At 46.0% G+C, this 21,747-nt stretch overlaps 13 non-coding genes and 1 pseudogene across 13 annotated transcripts; all 14 read right to left on the bottom strand.

Annotated features, from left to right (window-relative positions):
- Nucleotides 1-3,249: 3,249 nt before the first annotated feature.
- LOC141151029 (U2 spliceosomal RNA) lies at nucleotides 3,250-3,327 on the bottom strand (annotated as a pseudogene).
- A 1,114-nt stretch (nucleotides 3,328-4,441) lies between these two features.
- On the bottom strand, nucleotides 4,442-4,632 carry LOC141149196 (U2 spliceosomal RNA). Its single transcript, XR_012245503.1, has one exon. It is a non-coding gene; the product is annotated as a U2 spliceosomal RNA (small nuclear RNA).
- A 1,114-nt stretch (nucleotides 4,633-5,746) lies between these two features.
- On the bottom strand, nucleotides 5,747-5,937 carry LOC141149195 (U2 spliceosomal RNA). The gene has a single exon (XR_012245502.1). It is a non-coding gene; the product is annotated as a U2 spliceosomal RNA (small nuclear RNA).
- A 1,114-nt stretch (nucleotides 5,938-7,051) lies between these two features.
- On the bottom strand, nucleotides 7,052-7,242 carry LOC141149194 (U2 spliceosomal RNA). The gene has a single exon (XR_012245501.1). It is a non-coding gene; the product is annotated as a U2 spliceosomal RNA (small nuclear RNA).
- A 1,115-nt stretch (nucleotides 7,243-8,357) lies between these two features.
- On the bottom strand, nucleotides 8,358-8,547 carry LOC141150154 (U2 spliceosomal RNA). The gene has a single exon (XR_012246422.1). It is a non-coding gene; the product is annotated as a U2 spliceosomal RNA (small nuclear RNA).
- Nucleotides 8,548-9,662: 1,115 nt separating this feature from the next.
- Nucleotides 9,663-9,853, bottom strand: LOC141149843 (U2 spliceosomal RNA). Its single transcript, XR_012246126.1, has one exon. It is a non-coding gene; the product is annotated as a U2 spliceosomal RNA (small nuclear RNA).
- Nucleotides 9,854-10,968: 1,115 nt separating this feature from the next.
- Nucleotides 10,969-11,159, bottom strand: LOC141274238 (U2 spliceosomal RNA). The gene has a single exon (XR_012322522.1). It is a non-coding gene; the product is annotated as a U2 spliceosomal RNA (small nuclear RNA).
- Nucleotides 11,160-12,274: 1,115 nt separating this feature from the next.
- LOC141149193 (U2 spliceosomal RNA) lies at nucleotides 12,275-12,465 on the bottom strand. The gene has a single exon (XR_012245500.1). It is a non-coding gene; the product is annotated as a U2 spliceosomal RNA (small nuclear RNA).
- A 1,115-nt stretch (nucleotides 12,466-13,580) lies between these two features.
- LOC141149191 (U2 spliceosomal RNA) lies at nucleotides 13,581-13,771 on the bottom strand. The gene has a single exon (XR_012245498.1). It is a non-coding gene; the product is annotated as a U2 spliceosomal RNA (small nuclear RNA).
- A 1,115-nt stretch (nucleotides 13,772-14,886) lies between these two features.
- On the bottom strand, nucleotides 14,887-15,077 carry LOC141149190 (U2 spliceosomal RNA). Its single transcript, XR_012245497.1, has one exon. It is a non-coding gene; the product is annotated as a U2 spliceosomal RNA (small nuclear RNA).
- Nucleotides 15,078-16,192: 1,115 nt separating this feature from the next.
- LOC141149473 (U2 spliceosomal RNA) lies at nucleotides 16,193-16,383 on the bottom strand. Its single transcript, XR_012245768.1, has one exon. It is a non-coding gene; the product is annotated as a U2 spliceosomal RNA (small nuclear RNA).
- Nucleotides 16,384-17,495: 1,112 nt separating this feature from the next.
- On the bottom strand, nucleotides 17,496-17,686 carry LOC141149189 (U2 spliceosomal RNA). The gene has a single exon (XR_012245496.1). It is a non-coding gene; the product is annotated as a U2 spliceosomal RNA (small nuclear RNA).
- A 1,115-nt stretch (nucleotides 17,687-18,801) lies between these two features.
- LOC141150058 (U2 spliceosomal RNA) lies at nucleotides 18,802-18,991 on the bottom strand. The gene has a single exon (XR_012246329.1). It is a non-coding gene; the product is annotated as a U2 spliceosomal RNA (small nuclear RNA).
- A 1,115-nt stretch (nucleotides 18,992-20,106) lies between these two features.
- Nucleotides 20,107-20,294, bottom strand: LOC141150460 (U2 spliceosomal RNA). Its single transcript, XR_012246658.1, has one exon. It is a non-coding gene; the product is annotated as a U2 spliceosomal RNA (small nuclear RNA).
- Nucleotides 20,295-21,747: the final 1,453 nt, after the last annotated feature.

Here is a 21,747-nt window from a genome sequence, read left to right as displayed (position 1 = left end):
CATCAGAGGTTTGTCCAAGGCTGCCGTGCCTGCAGGATCAAGATGGTTAGTGATACCTGACAGGAACTTATCAGCAGCGTCGGGGTCGGTAGTCTTGTGGGAGTAGAGTTCGCTGTAGAAGTCGCTGACGACCCTCATCACGTCCTCCTTCCCACGTCGCATGTTTCCGCTCTCGTCTCGCAGCTCGTTCAGGGGCGTGTGACCGGCATGAAGTTTCCTGAAAAAGAATGAGTTACATTTCTCACCCTTCTCCAGATTCTCCACTTTGGAACGGAAGATGATTCGCTTGGACTCCTCCTCAAAGTGCCTTTTCAGGCTCTTCTTGGTCTCCTCCAGCTCCTCCCTCACGTCCCAGCCGCAGTGAAGAAGGTCCTGCAGCGACCGCAGCTCGCGCTGCAGCCCTCTGAAGTCCCTCCTCTTCTCACACGCCTGTTGTCGACCCTTGGCCTGAAAGAAACAGCGAAACTCAAGTTTAACATATTCCCACCAATCAGAGACTGTTTGGAAGCTACCCTTGTAGGACTGCCACATTGCGTAGGCTGCTCTCAGCTCCTCCACGACTTCATCCTGAGCCAGCAGAGCACAATTCAGCTTCCAGGAGCCGGGGCCGGACGGAAAACCGTCGCCGAGGACACCTTGTAAGTGAATGGCTCTGTGGTCGGAGAAGAAGCAGGAGACCATCGAGTGCCTACTCTGCCTGACTGCCCGAGAGGTGAACACAAAGTCAATCCTGGAGCGGAGTGAGCCATCGGGTCGGCTCCACGAATAGTTCGTGGAGCCTCTCCCCATGGAGCCCACCACGTCCTGAAGAGAGGCCTCGGTTACCATCTCGATGAGCAGCTTGGACGTGATGTCCAACTTGGCAGATGTGCCAGAACTACGACCGTCCTCCTCGATGGGGCAGTTGAAATCCCCGGCCATCACTAAGGTCCTGGTGGTGGCAAGCTGAAGCCGCAGGGTCTGGAAAAGCTCCAAACGCTCATTCTTCAGTGGGGACGCATACACGTTGATGAACCTGACAGGTTCTCCCGCCCAGTTGCCATCTACAACAAGAGCCCTGCCGCAGATGAGCTCCTGGACGGACTCAAGCGTGAATGCGCCCCCCCTGATCAGAATTGCGACCCCCGCAGACTTGCAGTCACCCCCACCGGACCAGTAGGATGGACCGTGGGACCACTCCCTGGCCAGATGTTTGAAGGACCTAGAGGAGGGAAGTGAACATTCCTGCAACATATAAACATCACACAACTGGGAAGTAAGGAAGGCATAAATAGTCTGACATCTGAACTTGTCCTTGATGCTCCTGACATTAATGGAAAATAAGTTAATATTAGCCATCATGTAGGGAAAAAAGAAAAAGTTAGCGCAGGCAATACACCTTAGTTACCACTCCGGTCGGGTGGTCCCTCGTCGGTGTTGACTGCTGGTGACGGGATCACCAGCAGGCCCTCTTCCTCCATCTGGTCAAGCAGCGCGGCCTCGATCTCGGCGACCACCAGTTCCTCCTCTTCTGGCTCGGCCACCAGGGTCTCAACCATGTGCTCCATCTCTTCTGGCTCAGGGAGGGTATCCTCCTTTTCGCCTACGAAATCCAGAATCTTCTTTTTGGAGGATTCAGTAGCAGGGCTGTCCTCCACCTTCCTCTTTCCCCGGGTTGGAACTGGGGAGACAAGAAGGGGAAAATCCTCCTCGGAATAGATAGCGGCGGGTGGAGGAAAGGTTAATTCCACCGCTACCATGGTCTGGGGAGGGAGAGTGGCTGCCGGGGCAGGGGAAAGGACACCTGCTGAGGAGTAGGGGAAGGAGGAAGAGGAAGTGGAATCCTCAGCAGGGGTGGCCGGGGTGGGGGGGGATTGGACGGGGGTGGCAGGGGGAGGGATCGAGAGAGGGGTGACAGAACTCTTACCCTCCTTTGACTTTTTCTTCTGCTTCGGAGCTGCTGGGACCGTCGCTGGGGCTTTGGCCACCGACTCCTTGACCGCTTTGGCCTTGGTCGTCTCGGCCTTGGCCGCTGGGGCCTTGGTCGTCGCGTCCTTGACCTTCACAGGCCTGGTCGTCGGGGCCTTGTCCTCCGTAGCTGGGGTCGTCGCAACCACCGATGCCCAGGATGTCTCACGCCTGGGGCAATCCTTGTACAGATGAGCCGCCAGCCCACACAGGTTGCAGGACGTCTTCTTCGGGCAGTCCTTCGAGCTGTGTCCCGTCACTCGACAAATCCTGCAGGCATCCTCCTTGCAGTCCTTCATCTCGTGGCCGTTCTTGCCGCATCTCCTGCAGTTCCGCGGCATGTCCGGGTAATAGATGAGGCCGTAGGAGTTGCCCAGGGAGAATGTCGGGGGCAGGTGCCGAAGTCCGTCTGAGTACGCCAGGTCCCTGTGAAGTCTAACGGTCACCGACCACTTACCTGTCCAGAAGCCGAGTCCATTCAGGATGTGAGAGGGTTCCTTCACAACCAAACAGAAGCGTCTCAGGAAGGTACAGATGTCTTGGCCTGGGGTGTGCGGGTTGCGCATGGAGACCGTGATCCTCCTTTCATCCCTCTGGATAGGGCAGCTACCTGTAAAGGCAGAGAAAGAATTATCCGGTCCTTTTGCGCTTACCATTTCCCAGAACCTCCTGCAGGTGTTCACAGTGGCGAAGGTGACGAAGAAGATCCCCGTCAAGAAGGTCTGGATGCTGAGGGTGTCCGACCTGGAGAAGCCTCGATCCAGCAGCATCTTCTGGCAGAACACGTCCGAGGACATGTCCAGCACCCTCCCATCCACTTCCTTCAGCTTCAGGGCCACCGTCTGCCGCATCCATGGCTCCAGGGCTGGAGCTTCGTGGCGGGGCTTCTGGGGTCCCTTCTGCTGGCCAGTCGTGGAGGCAGAGTCCTTGGGGTCAGAATCGGCTCCTGGCTGGGCCCTCCTGGCTGTCCCCAGCTCCAGGCTCTTCTTTTCGGCCTTCCTCGCAGCGCTTGCCATGGCTTTCCTCCTGCAGTTACTTCTTGGAGCTGGATCTGGAACTCTTCCCGGAATGGGTGGAGCTATGCAGATTCTTCTCCCGTCGTGTTCTGGACAAATTCCCCGAAAGGTCTTTGTCTCGATGATTTTCTTCCTCGAAGATTCCACAGGACAGCCCGATTCTTCTCCGAGTCTTCGTCTTCTTCTGGATTCTTTAGAGCTTCTTCCTCCCACCGATATCCGCCTTCGTTTTCCGATGTCAGCTGGGCTCCGAAGCTCTTCTCCTTCCGAGTTCGATCGCTCTCGTCAAGTGTAGATCGTAGCTCTTGTGTTCTTAAAAGAACAGATACTACACTTGATCTTAGCCAAAAGGCCGAGAAGCGATAACCAGAATTGGTTTCAAACTACGGAGCCACCCAAGGATCCTGAAAAGTCCATTTGTGGAGATGAGCTCCTGGACTCCCGTTAAGAAGACATGTTGTCAACCTCTAGATCCCTTACATGCCTGCACTTTTCGGCTTGCTGCTGCTGCAATCCACGCGTTTTAGATCTGCATAACTCCACCTCTTTAAACACAGCACCTTCACCCCCTGCTGTTCCCACCCGCCTCAACACCGTTGGAAGGGAGGAGAACCAATTAAGGCGGGGGGTGGGGTGGAACGAGCAGCTGTCTACCCTTAGCAGGAGGGCTCCTGATTACATACCTCTCCTGCTGCTGCTGCTGCTGGCTGTCCAGCAGCAGACTGAAGGTGGCTGCTGCTGTGCACAGGTATATAAAGGCTCAGAGCCTATTATGACACGCGCAGCCAGCGTTCCATTGCCACATTCCATCTACTGCAGGCAGGATACCTGGCTGGCTGAATGTCGCTGAGAAGCTCACAGAGACCGCCATAAGCAACAGTTTAACAGAATGCCACAGACTAATCAACCAAACTTTTTGGGTTGGGTTCTCTTTTATAGTCTGCAGGCATTAAATGAAAGAAGTCAGTGTTCCAGCAGAAGGAGACAACGTTTCAGAAAAGGCATTGTAGCAAACCAAAAAAGAAATTTTAAGCGCAGCAGAGTAACCAGCGCACATACCTGTTAGCTCAGGTGAGTTTAAAAGGCTGTGTTGATAACAAGGGCATTTGCTAAATAGATGGTGTGTGTGCAACAATATACTGAAAGGTCAATTATATTGTGCAGCTTATCTCACCACCTGTAGTTATTTAGGTGAAAGCTCCAAAATGCTTGCCTAATATGTCTGTTTATCCAAAAGGAAGTAAAAAGGGAGAGCTAGAAAGATAGCATTGCATCACATTACATGGCAATGCAATGCACAGTTGCTGAAGTTGAACCAAAATGAGCTTGTAATCTGGCTTCTGCAACTTTGAACATGAAAAATCCAATGAGGAGAAGAAAAGCAAAGCCAAAGAGTCCATCCCAAAATCCGACAAACAAGCAAAATGAACAAAAAACATTGAATTCAATTCTTTCTGATTTTAGAAACTGCATTAAAGAAGGGGTGCACCGGTCCTGGAGATACTGCAATACCAGGTCAATGCGTGGAGTGGACAGAGCAAGCTCTTTTTCCATCTCCCTGTTCTAAAAATCCATTTAATATATGGTCCCCAGATAGGGGACGTATCAGATATTAAACTGATAAGAACAGATACTACACTTGATCTTAGCCAAAAGGCCGAGAAGCGATAACCAGAATTGGTTTCAAACTACGGAGCCACCCAAGGATCCTGAAAAGTCCATTTGTGGAGATGAGCTCCTGGACTCCCGTTAAGAAGACATGTTGTCAACCTCTAGATCCCTTACATGCCTGCACTTTTCGGCTTGCTGCTGCTGCAATCCACGCGTTTTAGATCTGCATAACTCCACCTCTTTAAACACAGCACCTTCACCCCCTGCTGTTCCCACCCGCCTCAACACCGTTGGAAGGGAGGAGAACCAATTAAGGCGGGGGGTGGGGTGGAACGAGCAGCTGTCTACCCTTAGCAGGAGGGCTCCTGATTACATACCTCTCCTGCTGCTGCTGCTGCTGGCTGTCCAGCAGCAGACTGAAGGTGGCTGCTGCTGTGCACAGGTATATAAAGGCTCAGAGCCTATTATGACACGCGCAGCCAGCGTTCCATTGCCACATTCCATCTACTGCAGGCAGGATACCTGGCTGGCTGAATGTCGCTGAGAAGCTCACAGAGACCGCCATAAGCAACAGTTTAACAGAATGCCACAGACTAATCAACCAAACTTTTTGGGTTGGGTTCTCTTTTATAGTCTGCAGGCATTAAATGAAAGAAGTCAGTGTTCCAGCAGAAGGAGACAACGTTTCAGAAAAGGCATTGTAGCAAACCAAAAAAGAAATTTTAAGCGCAGCAGAGTAACCAGCGCACATACCTGTTAGCTCAGGTGAGTTTAAAAGGCTGTGTTGATAACAAGGGCATTTGCTAAATAGATGGTGTGTGTGCAACAATATACTGAAAGGTCAATTATATTGTGCAGCTTATCTCACCACCTGTAGTTATTTAGGTGAAAGCTCCAAAATGCTTGCCTAATATGTCTGTTTATCCAAAAGGAAGTAAAAAGGGAGAGCTAGAAAGATAGCATTGCATCACATTACATGGCAATGCAATGCACAGTTGCTGAAGTTGAACCAAAATGAGCTTGTAATCTGGCTTCTGCAACTTTGAACATGAAAAATCCAATGAGGAGAAGAAAAGCAAAGCCAAAGAGTCCATCCCAAAATCCGACAAACAAGCAAAATGAACAAAAAACATTGAATTCAATTCTTTCTGATTTTAGAAACTGCATTAAAGAAGGGGTGCACCGGTCCTGGAGATACTGCAATACCAGGTCAATGCGTGGAGTGGACAGAGCAAGCTCTTTTTCCATCTCCCTGTTCTAAAAATCCATTTAATATATGGTCCCCAGATAGGGGACGTATCAGATATTAAACTGATAAGAACAGATACTACACTTGATCTTAGCCAAAAGGCCGAGAAGCGATAACCAGAATTGGTTTCAAACTACGGAGCCACCCAAGGATCCTGAAAAGTCCATTTGTGGAGATGAGCTCCTGGACTCCCGTTAAGAAGACATGTTGTCAACCTCTAGATCCCTTACATGCCTGCACTTTTCGGCTTGCTGCTGCTGCAATCCACGCGTTTTAGATCTGCATAACTCCACCTCTTTAAACACAGCACCTTCACCCCCTGCTGTTCCCACCCGCCTCAACACCGTTGGAAGGGAGGAGAACCAATTAAGGCGGGGGGTGGGGTGGAACGAGCAGCTGTCTACCCTTAGCAGGAGGGCTCCTGATTACATACCTCTCCTGCTGCTGCTGCTGCTGGCTGTCCAGCAGCAGACTGAAGGTGGCTGCTGCTGTGCACAGGTATATAAAGGCTCAGAGCCTATTATGACACGCGCAGCCAGCGTTCCATTGCCACATTCCATCTACTGCAGGCAGGATACCTGGCTGGCTGAATGTCGCTGAGAAGCTCACAGAGACCGCCATAAGCAACAGTTTAACAGAATGCCACAGACTAATCAACCAAACTTTTTGGGTTGGGTTCTCTTTTATAGTCTGCAGGCATTAAATGAAAGAAGTCAGTGTTCCAGCAGAAGGAGACAACGTTTCAGAAAAGGCATTGTAGCAAACCAAAAAAGAAATTTTAAGCGCAGCAGAGTAACCAGCGCACATACCTGTTAGCTCAGGTGAGTTTAAAAGGCTGTGTTGATAACAAGGGCATTTGCTAAATAGATGGTGTGTGTGCAACAATATACTGAAAGGTCAATTATATTGTGCAGCTTATCTCACCACCTGTAGTTATTTAGGTGAAAGCTCCAAAATGCTTGCCTAATATGTCTGTTTATCCAAAAGGAAGTAAAAAGGGAGAGCTAGAAAGATAGCATTGCATCACATTACATGGCAATGCAATGCACAGTTGCTGAAGTTGAACCAAAATGAGCTTGTAATCTGGCTTCTGCAACTTTGAACATGAAAAATCCAATGAGGAGAAGAAAAGCAAAGCCAAAGAGTCCATCCCAAAATCCGACAAACAAGCAAAATGAACAAAAAACATTGAATTCAATTCTTTCTGATTTTAGAAACTGCATTAAAGAAGGGGTGCACCGGTCCTGGAGATACTGCAATACCAGGTCAATGCGTGGAGTGGACAGAGCAAGCTCTTTTTCCATCTCCCTGTTCTAAAAATCCATTTAATATATGGTCCCCAGATAGGGGACGTATCAGATATTAAACTGATAAGAACAGATACTACACTTGATCTTAGCCAAAAGGCCGAGAAGCGATAACCAGAATTGGTTTCAAACTACGGAGCCACCCAAGGATCCTGAAAAGTCCATTTGTGGAGATGAGCTCCTGGACTCCCGTTAAGAAGACATGTTGTCAACCTCTAGATCCCTTACATGCCTGCACTTTTCGGCTTGCTGCTGCTGCAATCCACGCGTTTTAGATCTGCATAACTCCACCTCTTTAAACACAGCACCTTCACCCCCTGCTGTTCCCACCCGCCTCAACACCGTTGGAAGGGAGGAGAACCAATTAAGGCGGGGGGTGGGGTGGAACGAGCAGCTGTCTACCCTTAGCAGGAGGGCTCCTGATTACATACCTCTCCTGCTGCTGCTGCTGCTGGCTGTCCAGCAGCAGACTGAAGGTGGCTGCTGCTGTGCACAGGTATATAAAGGCTCAGAGCCTATTATGACACGCGCAGCCAGCGTTCCATTGCCACATTCCATCTACTGCAGGCAGGATACCTGGCTGGCTGAATGTCGCTGAGAAGCTCACAGAGACCGCCATAAGCAACAGTTTAACAGAATGCCACAGACTAATCAACCAAACTTTTTGGGTTGGGTTCTCTTTTATAGTCTGCAGGCATTAAATGAAAGAAGTCAGTGTTCCAGCAGAAGGAGACAACGTTTCAGAAAAGGCATTGTAGCAAACCAAAAAAGAAATTTTAAGCGCAGCAGAGTAACCAGCGCACATACCTGTTAGCTCAGGTGAGTTTAAAAGGCTGCTGTTGATAACAAGGGCATTTGCTAAATAGATGGTGTGTGTGCAACAATATACTGAAAGGTCAATTATATTGTGCAGCTTATCTCACCACCTGTAGTTATTTAGGTGAAAGCTCCAAAATGCTTGCCTAATATGTCTGTTTATCCAAAAGGAAGTAAAAAGGGAGAGCTAGAAAGATAGCATTGCATCACATTACATGGCAATGCAATGCACAGTTGCTGAAGTTGAACCAAAATGAGCTTGTAATCTGGCTTCTGCAACTTTGAACATGAAAAATCCAATGAGGAGAAGAAAAGCAAAGCCAAAGAGTCCATCCCAAAATCCGACAAACAAGCAAAATGAACAAAAAACATTGAATTCAATTCTTTCTGATTTCAGAAACTGCATTAAAGAAGGGGTGCAACGGTCCTGGAGATACTGCAATACCAGGTCAATGCGTGGAGTGGACAGAGCAAGCTCTTTTTCCATCTCCCTGTTCTAAAATCCATTTAATATATGGTCCCCAGATAGGGGACGTATCAGATATTAAACTGATAAGAACAGATACTACACTCGATCTTAGCCAAAAGGCCGAGAAGCGATAACCAGAATTGGTTTCAAACTACGGAGCCACCCAAGGATCCTGAAAAGTCCATTTGTGGAGATGAGCTCCTGGACTCCCGTTACGAAGACATGTTGTCAACCTCTAGATCCCTTACATGCCTGCACTTTTCGGCTTGCTGCTGCTGCAATCCACGCGTTTTAGATCTGCATAACTCCACCTCTTTAAACACAGCACCTTCACCCCCTGCTGTTCCCACCCGCCTCAACACCGTTGGAAGGGAGGAGAACCAATTAAGGCGGGGGGTGGGGTGGAACGAGCAGCTGTCTACCCTTAGCAGGAGGGCTCCTGATTACATACCTCTCCTGCTGCTGCTGCTGCTGGCTGTCCAGCAGCAGACTGAAGGTGGCTGCTGCTGTGCACAGGTATATAAAGGCTCAGAGCCTATTATGACACGCGCAGCCAGCGTTCCATTGCCACATTCCATCTACTGCAGGCAGGATACCTGGCTGGCTGAATGTCGCTGAGAAGCTCACAGAGACCGCCATAAGCAACAGTTTAACAGAATGCCACAGACTAATCAACCAAACTTTTTGGGTTGGGTTCTCTTTTATAGTCTGCAGGCATTAAATGAAAGAAGTCAGTGTTCCAGCAGAAGGAGACAACGTTTCAGAAAAGGCATTGTAGCAAACCAAAAAAGAAATTTTAAGCGCAGCAGAGTAACCAGCGCACATACCTGTTAGCTCAGGTGAGTTTAAAAGGCTGCTGTTGATAACAAGGGCATTTGCTAAATAGATGGTGTGTGTGCAACAATATACTGAAAGGTCAATTATATTGTGCAGCTTATCTCACCACCTGTAGTTATTTAGGTGAAAGCTCCAAAATGCTTGCCTAATATGTCTGTTTATCCAAAAGGAAGTAAAAAGGGAGAGCTAGAAAGATAGCATTGCATCACATTACATGGCAATGCAATGCACAGTTGCTGAAGTTGAACCAAAATGAGCTTGTAATCTGGCTTCTGCAACTTTGAACATGAAAAATCCAATGAGGAGAAGAAAAGCAAAGCCAAAGAGTCCATCCCAAAATCCGACAAACAAGCAAAATGAACCAAAAACATTGAATTCAATTCTTTCTGATTTTAGAAACTGCATTAAAGAAGGGGTGCACCGGTCCTGGAGATACTGCAATACCAGGTCAATGCGTGGAGTGGACAGAGCAAGCTCTTTTTCCATCTCCCTGTTCTAAAAATCCATTTAATATATGGTCCCCAGATAGGGGACGTATCAGATATTAAACTGATAAGAGCAGATACTACACTTGATCTTAGCCAAAAGGCCGAGAAGCGATAACCAGAATTGGTTTCAAACTACGGAGCCACCCAAGGATCCTGAAAAGTCCATTTGTGGAGATGAGCTCCTGGACTCCCGTTAAGAAGACATGTTGTCAACCTCTAGATCCCTTACATGCCTGCACTTTTCGGCTTGCTGCTGCTGCAATCCACGCGTTTTAGATCTGCATAACTCCACCTCTTTAAACACAGCACCTTCACCCCCTGCTGTTCCCACCCGCCTCAACACCGTTGGAAGGGAGGAGAACCAATTAAGGTGGGGGGTGGGGTGGAACGAGCAGCTGTCTACCCTTAGCAGGAGGGCTCCTGATTACATACCTCTCCTGCTGCTGCTGCTGCTGGCTGTCCAGCAGCAGACTGAAGGTGGCTGCTGCTGTGCACAGGTATATAAAGGCTCAGAGCCTATTATGACACGCGCAGCCAGCGTTCCATTGCCACATTCCATCTACTGCAGGCAGGATACCTGGCTGGCTGAATGTCGCTGAGAAGCTCACAGAGACCGCCATAAGCAACAGTTTAACAGAATGCCACAGACTAATCAACCAAACTTTTTGGGTTGGGTTCTCTTTTATAGTCTGCAGGCATTAAATGAAAGAAGTCAGTGTTCCAGCAGAAGGAGACAACGTTTCAGAAAAGGCATTGTAGCAAACCAAAAAAGAAATTTTAAGCGCAGCAGAGTAACCAGCGCACATACCTGTTAGCTCAGGTGAGTTTAAAAGGCTGCTGTTGATAACAAGGGCATTTGCTAAATAGATGGTGTGTGTGCAACAATATACTGAAAGGTCAATTATATTGTGCAGCTTATCTCACCACCTGTAGTTATTTAGGTGAAAGCTCCAAAATGCTTGCCTAATATGTCTGTTTATCCAAAAGGAAGTAAAAAGGGAGAGCTAGAAAGATAGCATTGCATCACATTACATGGCAATGCAATGCACAGTTGCTGAAGTTGAACCAAAATGAGCTTGTAATCTGGCTTCTGCAACTTTGAACATGAAAAATCCAATGAGGAGAAGAAAAGCAAAGCCAAAGAGTCCATCCCAAAATCCGACAAACAAGCAAAATGAACAAAAAACATTGAATTCAATTCTTTCTGATTTTAGAAACTGCATTAAAGAAGGGGTGCACCGGTCCTGGAGATACTGCAATACCAGGTCAATGCGTGGAGTGGACAGAGCAAGCTCTTATTCCATCTCCGTGTTCTAAAAATCCATTTAATATATGGTCCCCAGATAGGGGACGTATCAGATATTAAACTGATAAGAACAGATACTACACTTGATCTTAGCCAAAAGGCCGAGAAGCGATAACCAGAATTGGTTTCAAACTACGGAGCCACCCAAGGATCCTGAAAAGTCCATTTGTGGAGATGAGCTCCTGGACTCCCGTTAAGAAGACATGTTGTCAACCTCTAGATCCCTTACATGCCTGCACTTTTCGGCTTGCTGCTGCTGCAATCCACGTGTTTTAGATCTGCATAACTCCACCTCTTTAAACACAGCACCTTCACCCCCTGCTGTTCCCACCCGCCTCAACACCGTTGGAAGGGAGGAGAACCAATTAAGGCGGGGGGTGGGGTGGAACGAGCAGCTGTCTACCCTTAGCAGGAGGGCTCCTGATTACATACCTCTCCTGCTGCTGCTGCTGCTGGCTGTCCAGCAGCAGACTGAAGGTGGCTGCTGCTGTGCACAGGTATATAAAGGCTCAGAGCCTATTATGACACGCGCAGCCAGCGTTCCATTGCCACATTCCATCTACTGCAGGCAGGATACCTGGCTGGCTGAATGTCGCTGAGAAGCTCACAGAGACCGCCATAAGCAACAGTTTAACAGAATGCCACAGACTAATCAACCAAACTTTTTGGGTTGGGTTCTCTTTTATAGTCTGCAGGCATTAAATGAAAGAAGTCAGTGTTCCAGCAGAAGGAGACAACGTTTCAGAAAAGGCATTGTAGCAAACCAAAAAAGAAATTTTAAGCGCAGCAGAGTAACCAGCGCACATACCTGTTAGCTCAGGTGAGTTTAAAAGGCTGCTGTTGATAACAAGGGCATTTGCTAAATATATGGTGTGTGTGCAACAATATACTGAAAGGTCAATTATATTGTGCAGCTTATCTCACCACCTGTAGTTATTTAGGTGAAAGCTCCAAAATGCTTGCCTAATATGTCTGTTTATCCAAAAGGAAGTAAAAAGGGAGAGCTAGAAAGATAGCATTGCATCACATTACATGGCAATGCAATGCACAGTTGCTGAAGTTGAACCAAAATGAGCTTGTAATCTGGCTTCTGCAACTTTGAACATGAAAAATCCAATGAGGAGAAGAAAAGCAAAGCCAAAGAGTCCATCCCAAAATCCGACAAACAAGCAAAATGAACAAAAAACATTGAATTCAATTCTTTCTGATTTTAGAAACTGCATTAAAGAAGGGGTGCACCGGTCCTGGAGATACTGCAATACCAGGTCAATGCGTGGAGTGGACAGAGCAAGCTCTTTTTCCATCTCCCTGTTCTAAAAATCCATTTAATATATGGTCCCCAGATAGGGGACGTATCAGATATTAAACTGATAAGAACAGATACTACACTTGATCTTAGCCAAAAGGCCGAGAAGCGATAACCAGAATTGGTTTCAAACTACGGAGCCACCCAAGGATCCTGAAAAGTCCATTTGTGGAGATGAGCTCCTGGACTCCCGTTAAGAAGACATGTTGTCAACCTCTAGATCCCTTACATGCCTGCACTTTTCGGCTTGCTGCTGCTGCAATCCACGCGTTTTAGATCTGCATAACTCCACCTCTTTAAACACAGCACCTTCACCCCCTGCTGTTCCCACCCGCCTCAACACCGTTGGAAGGGAGGAGAACCAATTAAGGCGGGGGGTGGGGTGGAACGAGCAGCTGTCTACCCTTAGCAGGAGGGCTCCTGATTACATACCTCTCCTGCTGCTGCTGCTGCTGGCTGTCCAGCAGCAGACTGAAGGTGGCTGCTGCTGTGCACAGGTATATAAAGGCTCAGAGCCTATTATGACACGCGCAGCCAGCGTTCCATTGCCACATTCCATCTACTGCAGGCAGGATACCTGGCTGGCTGAATGTCGCTGAGAAGCTCACAGAGACCGCCATAAGCAACAGTTTAACAGAATGCCACAGACTAATCAACCAAACTTTTTGGGTTGGGTTCTCTTTTATAGTCTGCAGGCATTAAATGAAAGAAGTCAGTGTTCCAGCAGAAGGAGACAACGTTTCAGAAAAGGCATTGTAGCAAACCAAAAAAGAAATTTTAAGCGCAGCAGAGTAACCAGCGCACATACCTGTTAGCTCAGGTGAGTTTAAAAGGCTGCTGTTGATAACAAGGGCATTTGCTAAATAGATGGTGTGTGTGCAACAATATACTGAAAGGTCAATTATATTGTGCAGCTTATCTCACCACCTGTAGTTATTTAGGTGAAAGCTCCAAAATGCTTGCCTAATATGTCTGTTTATCCAAAAGGAAGTAAAAAGGGAGAGCTAGAAAGATAGCATTGCATCACATTACATGGCAATGCAATGCACAGTTGCTGAAGTTGAACCAAAATGAGCTTGTAATCTGGCTTCTGCAACTTTGAACATGAAAAATCCAATGAGGAGAAGAAAAGCAAAGCCAAAGAGTCCATCCCAAAATCCGACAAACAAGCAAAATGAACAAAAAACATTGAATTCAATTCTTTCTGATTTTAGAAACTGCATTAAAGAAGGGGTGCACCGGTCCTGGAGATACTGCAATACCAGGTCAATGCGTGGAGTGGACAGAGCAAGCTCTTTTTCCATCTCCCTGTTCTAAAAATCCATTTAATATATGGTCCCCAGATAGGGGACGTATCAGATATTAAACTGATAAGAACAGATACTACACTTGATCTTAGCCAAAAGGCCGAGAAGCGATAACCAGAATTGGTTTCAAACTACGGAGCCACCCAAGGATCCTGAAAAGTCCATTTGTGGAGATGAGCTCCTGGACTCCCGTTAAGAAGACATGTTGTCAACCTCTAGATCCCTTACATGCCTGCACTTTTCGGCTTGCTGCTGCTGCAATCCACGCGTTTTAGATCTGCATAACTCCACCTCTTTAAACACAGCACCTTCACCCCCTGCTGTTCCCACCCGCCTCAACACCGTTGGAAGGGAGGAGAACCAATTAAGGCGGGGGGTGGGGTGGAACGAGCAGCTGTCTACCCTTAGCAGGAGGGCTCCTGATTACATACCTCTCCTGCTGCTGCTGCTGCTGGCTGTCCAGCAGCAGACTGAAGGTGGCTGCTGCTGTGCACAGGTATATAAAGGCTCAGAGCCTATTATGACACGCGCAGCCAGCGTTCCATTGCCACATTCCATCTACTGCAGGCAGGATACCTGGCTGGCTGAATGTCGCTGAGAAGCTCACAGAGACCGCCATAAGCAACAGTTTAACAGAATGCCACAGACTAATCAACCAAACTTTTTGGGTTGGGTTCTCTTTTATAGTCTGCAGGCATTAAATGAAAGAAGTCAGTGTTCCAGCAGAAGGAGACAACGTTTCAGAAAAGGCATTGTAGCAAACCAAAAAAGAAATTTTAAGCGCAGCAGAGTAACCAGCGCACATACCTGTTAGCTCAGGTGAGTTTAAAAGGCTGCTGTTGATAACAAGGGCATTTGCTAAATAGATGGTGTGTGTGCAACAATATACTGAAAGGTCAATTATATTGTGCAGCTTATCTCACCACCTGTAGTTATTTAGGTGAAAGCTCCAAAATGCTTGCCTAATATGTCTGTTTATCCAAAAGGAAGTAAAAAGGGAGAGCTAGAAAGATAGCATTGCATCACATTACATGGCAATGCAATGCACAGTTGCTGAAGTTGAACCAAAATGAGCTTGTAATCTGGCTTCTGCAACTTTGAACATGAAAAATCCAATGAGGAGAAGAAAAGCAAAGCCAAAGAGTCCATCCCAAAATCCGACAAACAAGCAAAATGAACAAAAAACATTGAATTCAATTCTTTCTGATTTTAGAAACTGCATTAAAGAAGGGGTGCACCGGTCCTGGAGATACTGCAATACCAGGTCAATGCGTGGAGTGGACAGAGCAAGCTCTTTTTCCATCTCCCTGTTCTAAAAATCCATTTAATATATGGTCCCCAGATAGGGGACGTATCAGATATTAAACTGATAAGAACAGATACTACACTTGATCTTAGCCAAAAGGCCGAGAAGCGATAACCAGAATTGGTTTCAAACTACGGAGCCACCCAAGGATCCTGAAAAGTCCATTTGTGGAGATGAGCTCCTGGACTCCCGTTAAGAAGACATGTTGTCAACCTCTAGATCCCTTACATGCCTGCACTTTTCGGCTTGCTGCTGCTGCAATCCACGCGTTTTAGATCTGCATAACTCCACCTCTTTAAACACAGCACCTTCACCCCCTGCTGTTCCCACCCGCCTCAACACCGTTGGAAGGGAGGAGAACCAATTAAGGCGGGGGGTGGGGTGGAACGAGCAGCTGTCTACCCTTAGCAGGAGGGCTCCTGATTACATACCTCTCCTGCTGCTGCTGCTGCTGGCTGTCCAGCAGCAGACTGAAGGTGGCTGCTGCTGTGCACAGGTATATAAAGGCTCAGAGCCTATTATGACACGCGCAGCCAGCGTTCCATTGCCACATTCCATCTACTGCAGGCAGGATACCTGGCTGGCTGAATGTCGCTGAGAAGCTCACAGAGACCGCCATAAGCAACAGTTTAACAGAATGCCACAGACTAATCAACCAAACTTTTTGGGTTGGGTTCTCTTTTATAGTCTGCAGGCATTAAATGAAAGAAGTCAGTGTTCCAGCAGAAGGAGACAACGTTTCAGAAAAGGCATTGTAGCAAACCAAAAAAGAAATTTTAAGCACAGCAGAGTAACCAGCGCACATACCTGTTAGCTCAGGTGAGTTTAAAAGGCTGCTGTTGATAACAAGGGCATTTGCTAAATAGATGGTGTGTGTGCAACAATATACTGAAAGGTCAATTATATTGTGCAGCTTATCTCACCACCTGTAGTTATTTAGGTGAAAGCTCCAAAATGCTTGCCTAATATGTCTGTTTATCCAAAAGGAAGTAAAAAGGGAGAGCTAGAAAGATAGCATTGCATCACATTACATGGCAATGCAATGCACAGTTGCTGAAGTTGAACCAAAATGAGCTTGTAATCTGGCTTCTGCAACTTTGAACATGAAAAATCCAATGAGGAGAAGAAAAGCAAAGCCAAAGAGTCCATCCCAAAATCCGACAAACAAGCAAAATGAACAAAAAACATTGAATTCAATTCTTTCTGATTTTAGAAACTGCATTAAAGAAGGGGTGCACCGGTCCTGGAGATACTGCAATACCAGGTCAATGCGTGGAGTGGACAGAGCAAGCTCTTTTTCCATCTCCCTGTTCTAAAAATCCATTTAATATATGGTCCCCAGATAGGGGACGTATCAGATATTAAACTGATAAGAACAGATACTACACTTGATCTTAGCCAAAAGGCCGAGAAGCAATAACCAGAATTGGTTTCAAACTACGGAGCCACCCAAGGATCCTGAAAAGTCCATTTGTGGAGATGAGCTCCTGGACTCCCGTTAAGAAGACATGTTGTCAACCTCTAGATCCCTTACATGCCTGCACTTTTCGGCTTGCTGCTGCTGCAATCCACGCGTTTTAGATCTGCATAACTCCACCTCTTTAAACACAGCACCTTCACCCCCTGCTGTTCCCACCCGCCTCAACACCGTTGGAAGGGAGGAGAACCAATTAAGGCGGGGGGTGGGGTGGAACGAGCAGCTGTCTACCCTTAGCAGGAGGGCTCCTGATTACATACCTCTCCTGCTGCTGCTGCTGGCTGTCCAGCAGCAGACTGAAGGTGGCTGCTGCTGTGCACAGGTATATAAAGGCTCAGAGCCTATTATGACACGCGCAGCCAGCGTTCCATTGCCACATTCCATCTACTGCAGGCAGGATACCTGGCTGGCTGAATGTCGCTGAGAAGCTCACAGAGACCGCCATAAGCAACAGTTTAACAGAATGCAACAGACTAATCAACCAAACTTTTTGGGTTGGGTTCTCTTTTATAGTCTGCAGGGATTAAATGAAAGAAGTCAGTGTTCCAGCAGAAGGAGACAACGTTTCAGAAAAGGCATTGTAGCAAACCAAAAAAGAAATTTTAAGCGCAGCAGAGTAACCAGCGCACATACCTGTTAGCTCAGGTGAGTTTAAAAGGCTGCTGTTGATAACAAGGGCATTTGCTAAATAGATGGTGTGTGTGCAACAATATACTGAAAGGTCAATTATATTGTGCAGCTTATCTCACCACCTGTAGTTATTTAGGTGAAAGCTCCAAAATGCTTGCCTAATATGTCTGTTTATCCAAAAGGAAGTAAAAAGGGAGAGCTAGAAAGATAGCATTGCATCACATTACATGGCAATGCAATGCACAGTTGCTGAAGTTGAACCAAAATGAGCTTGTAATCTGGCTTCTGCAACTTTGAACATGAAAAATCCAATGAGGAGAAGAAAAGCAAAGCCAAAGAGTCCATCCCAAAATCCGACAAACAAGCAAAATGAACATAAAACATTGAATTCAATTCTTTCTGATTTTAGAAACTGCATTAAAGAAGGGGTGCACCGGTCCTGGAGATACTGCAATACCAGGTCAATGCGTGGAGTGGACAGAGCAAGCTCTTTTTCCATCTCCCTGTTCTAAAAATCCATTTAATATATGGTCCCCAGATAGGGGACGTATCAGATATTAAACTGATAAGAACAGATACTACACTTGATCTTAGCCAAAAGGCCGAGAAGCGATAACCAGAATTGGTTTCAAACTACGGAGCCACCCAAGGATCCTGAAAAGTCCATTTGTGGAGATGAGCTCCTGGACTCCCGTTAAGAAGACATGTTGTCAACCTCTAGATCCCTTACATGCCTGCACTTTTCGGCTTGCTGCTGCTGCAATCCACGCGTTTTAGATCTGCATAACTCCACCTCTTTAAACACAGCACCTTCACCCCCTGCTGTTCCCACCCGCCTCAACACCGTTGGAAGGGAGGAGAACCAATTAAGGCGGGGGGTGGGGTGGAACGAGCAGCTGTCTACCCTTAGCAGGAGGGCTCCTGATTACATACCTCTCCTGCTGCTGCTGCTGCTGGCTGTCCAGCAGCAGACTGAAGGTGGCTGCTGCTGTGCACAGGTATATAAAGGCTCAGAGCCTATTATGACACGCGCAGCCAGCGTTCCATTGCCACATTCCATCTACTGCAGGCAGGATACCTGGCTGGCTGAATGTCGCTGAGAAGCTCACAGAGACCGCCATAAGCAACAGTTTAACAGAATGCCACAGACTAATCAACCAAACTTTTTGGGTTGGGTTCTCTTTTATAGTCTGCAGGCATTAAATGAAAGAAGTCAGTGTTCCAGCAGAAGGAGACAACGTTTCAGAAAAGGCATTGTAGCAAACCAAAAAAGAAATTTTAAGCGCAGCAGAGTAACCAGCGCACATACCTGTTAGCTCAGGTGAGTTTAAAAGGCTGCTGTTGATAACAAGGGCATTTGCTAAATAGATGGTGTGTGTGCAACAATATACTGAAAGGTCAATTATATTGTGCAGCTTATCTCACCACCTGTAGTTATTTAGGTGAAAGCTCCAAAATGCTTGCCTAATATGTCTGTTTATCCAAAAGGAAGTAAAAAGGGAGAGCTAGAAAGATAGCATTGCATCACATTACATGGCAATGCAATGCACAGTTGCTGAAGTTGAACCAAAATGAGCTTGTAATCTGGCTTCTGCAACTTTGAACATGAAAAATCCAATGAGGAGAAGAAAAGCAAAGCCAAAGAGTCCATCCCAAAATCCGACAAACAAGCAAAATGAACAAAAAACATTGAATTCAATTCTTTCTGATTTTAGAAACTGCATTAAAGAAGGGGTGCACCGGTCCTGGAGATACTGCAATACCAGGTCAATGCGTGGAGTGGACAGAGCAAGCTCTTTTTCCATCTCCCTGTTCTAAAATCCATTTAATATATGGTCCCCAGATAGGGGACGTATCAGATATTAAACTGATAAGAACAGATACTACACTTGATCTTAGCCAAAAGGCCGAGAAGCGATAACCAGAATTGGTTTCAAACTACGGAGCCACCCAAGGATCCTGAAAAGTCCATTTGTGGAGATGAGCTCCTGGACTCCCGTTAAGAAGACATGTTGTCAACCTCTAGATCCCTTACATGCCTGCACTTTTCGGCTTGCTGCTGCTGCAATCCACGCGTTTTAGATCTGCATAACTCCACCTCTTTAAACACAGCACCTTCACCCCCTGCTGTTCCCACCCGCCTCAACACCGTTGGAAGGGAGGAGAACCAATTAAGGCGGGGGGTGGGGTGGAACGAGCAGCTGTCTACCCTTAGCAGGAGGGCTCCTGATTACATACCTCTCCTGCTGCTGCTGCTGCTGGCTGTCCAGCAGCAGACTGAAGGTGGCTGCTGCTGTGCACAGGTATATAAAGGCTCAGAGCCTATTATGACACGCGCAGCCAGCGTTCCATTGCCACATTCCATCTACTGCAGGCAGGATACCTGGCTGGCTGAATGTCGCTGAGAAGCTCACAGAGACCGCCATAAGCAACAGTTTAACAGAATGCCACAGACTAATCAACCAAACTTTTTGGGTTGGGTTCTCTTTTATAGTCTGCAGGCATTAAATGAAAGAAGTCAGTGTTCCAGCAGAAGGAGACAACGTTTCAGAAAAGGCATTGTAGCAAACCAAAAAAGAAATTTTAAGCACAGCAGAGTAACCAGCGCACATACCTGTTAGCTCAGGTGAGTTTAAAAGGCTGCTGTTGATAACAAGGGCATTTGCTAAATAGATGGTGTGTGTGCAACAATATACTGAAAGGTCAATTATATTGTGCAGCTTATCTCACCACCTGTAGTTATTTAGGTGAAAGCTCCAAAATGCTTGCCTAATATGTCTGTTTATCCAAAAGGAAGTAAAAAGGGAGAGCTAGAAAGATAGCATTGCATCACATTACATGGCAATGCAATGCACAGTTGCTGAAGTTGAACCAAAATGAGCTTGTAATCTGGCTTCTGCAACTTTGAACATGAAAAATCCAATGAGGAGAAGAAAAGCAAAGCCAAAGAGTCCATCCCAAAATCCGACAAACAAGCAAAATGAACAAAAAACATTGAATTCAATTCTTTCTGATTTTAGAAACTGCATTAAAGAAGGGGTGCACCGGTCCTGGAGATACTGCAATACCAGGTCAATGCGTGGAGTGGACAGAGCAAGCTCTTTTTCCATCTCCCTGTTCTAAAAATCCATTTAATATATGGTCCCCAGATAGGGGACGTATCAGATATTAAACTGATAAGAACAGATTTTTTTTTAATTTGGCTATCCCCTGCAGAGGGATAAAACCGTTTATTAAAACTTTAACATATTACAAGCATAATTACACAAATACCAAACGTTAAAAGACAAATGAAATTTACAAAACAAAAAAATACAAAGATTTTAAATAATTAGGTTCCATTGGTCAACAAGCCATTTTTTGGAAATATGTACATTCTTCTTTTTGTCAATTAAATAATAAGTATACATTTCACATAAACATAAACTTAAAACATCATTCACTGATAAAACATCTTGTTTAAAAATAGCAATGTTGCGCGCTTTCCAGAGAGATGACTTGGCGCAGTTCACTGTCTTCCAAGCCATTGTGTACTGGTCCATTGTGGGGCATTCCATAAGTCCGTATAGCACAGTTTTATATGTAAAGTCCTTGAGGTCTGCCACCCTTTCCAGTAGGGGGAGCAGTCTTCTCCAGAAATCCTTTGCAAAATTACATGTCCATAATAGATGTTCCACCGTTTCCTCGTCTTGGCATCCGGCTCTTGGGCAGATGGCAGACCGCACAAATCCTCTTCTGTATTGGAATGCCCGGCAAGGAAGACAGCGGTGCATGCAACTCCAAGCCAGATCTCTCTGTTCATTAAAAAGATAAAAAACGTTAATCATTTTCCAGATAGACATAGATTTGTCATCATCATATCTGTCAACATTACATATTTCCTCACTTTTACGTATTTCTTTAATTAGTTTCTTACTATTTCTTAATTCCTCTATTTTCTTAGTCCCTAAATTAAAATCGGACACTATTTTCCTTAAAATCTCATAATGCGTCGACAAATTAAAAGCATGGGGCACAGATATATTAACTTCATACCATCCAAACTTTCTCATAAAAAATCCTGTATTAAAACGCATAAAAAAGGACCAATAGTGATTCTTAAAAAGGGCATTAAAACAGTAAACGAACAGATGGATTAAAAGAAACCTATTAAAATCTGGAAAATCTTTACCACCTTTTACTTTTGATTTCATCACGATTTCTCTTTTCAGCTTTTCCATTTTTGAGTTCCAAAAGAAGGTAAAACAGGTTTTGGTTATCTTTTTTAAAGCATTAACAGGCGGGGGGAAAACCATGCTAAGATACAATAAAAGAGGTAAAATCACCATCTTTAAAACCAATACTTTACCCTCCATTGTAAGTCTCCTCATGTTCCACATACATATTTTCGTATTTACTTTCTGTGTAACTGTTTCCCAACTATTATAACCATCATTATTTTCAGTGAATGATATACCTAAAATGGAAATGGATTCGGAGACATTAATTGGTACATCACGTAAAATCATCCCCCCAACACTTAAAATGTTACACTTATTAAAATTGATTTTAAAACCAGAAGCTAGACAAAAGGATTGCACTTGATGGAGAGTGGCCGTAAGTGATGGTGCATCTGTACACAAGACCGCCACGTCATCCATGTAGCCTACAACCTTGGCCTCCAAACCACCGCTTC

The sequence above is a fragment of the Phyllobates terribilis genome, unplaced genomic scaffold (genome assembly GCF_046119375.1).
Source record: "Phyllobates terribilis strain yellow unplaced genomic scaffold, ASM4611937v1 Scaffold_5__5_contigs__length_657084704, whole genome shotgun sequence".
Taxonomy (NCBI): domain Eukaryota; kingdom Metazoa; phylum Chordata; class Amphibia; order Anura; family Dendrobatidae; genus Phyllobates; species Phyllobates terribilis.
This window is presented reverse-complemented; position numbering and strand designations above follow the sequence as displayed.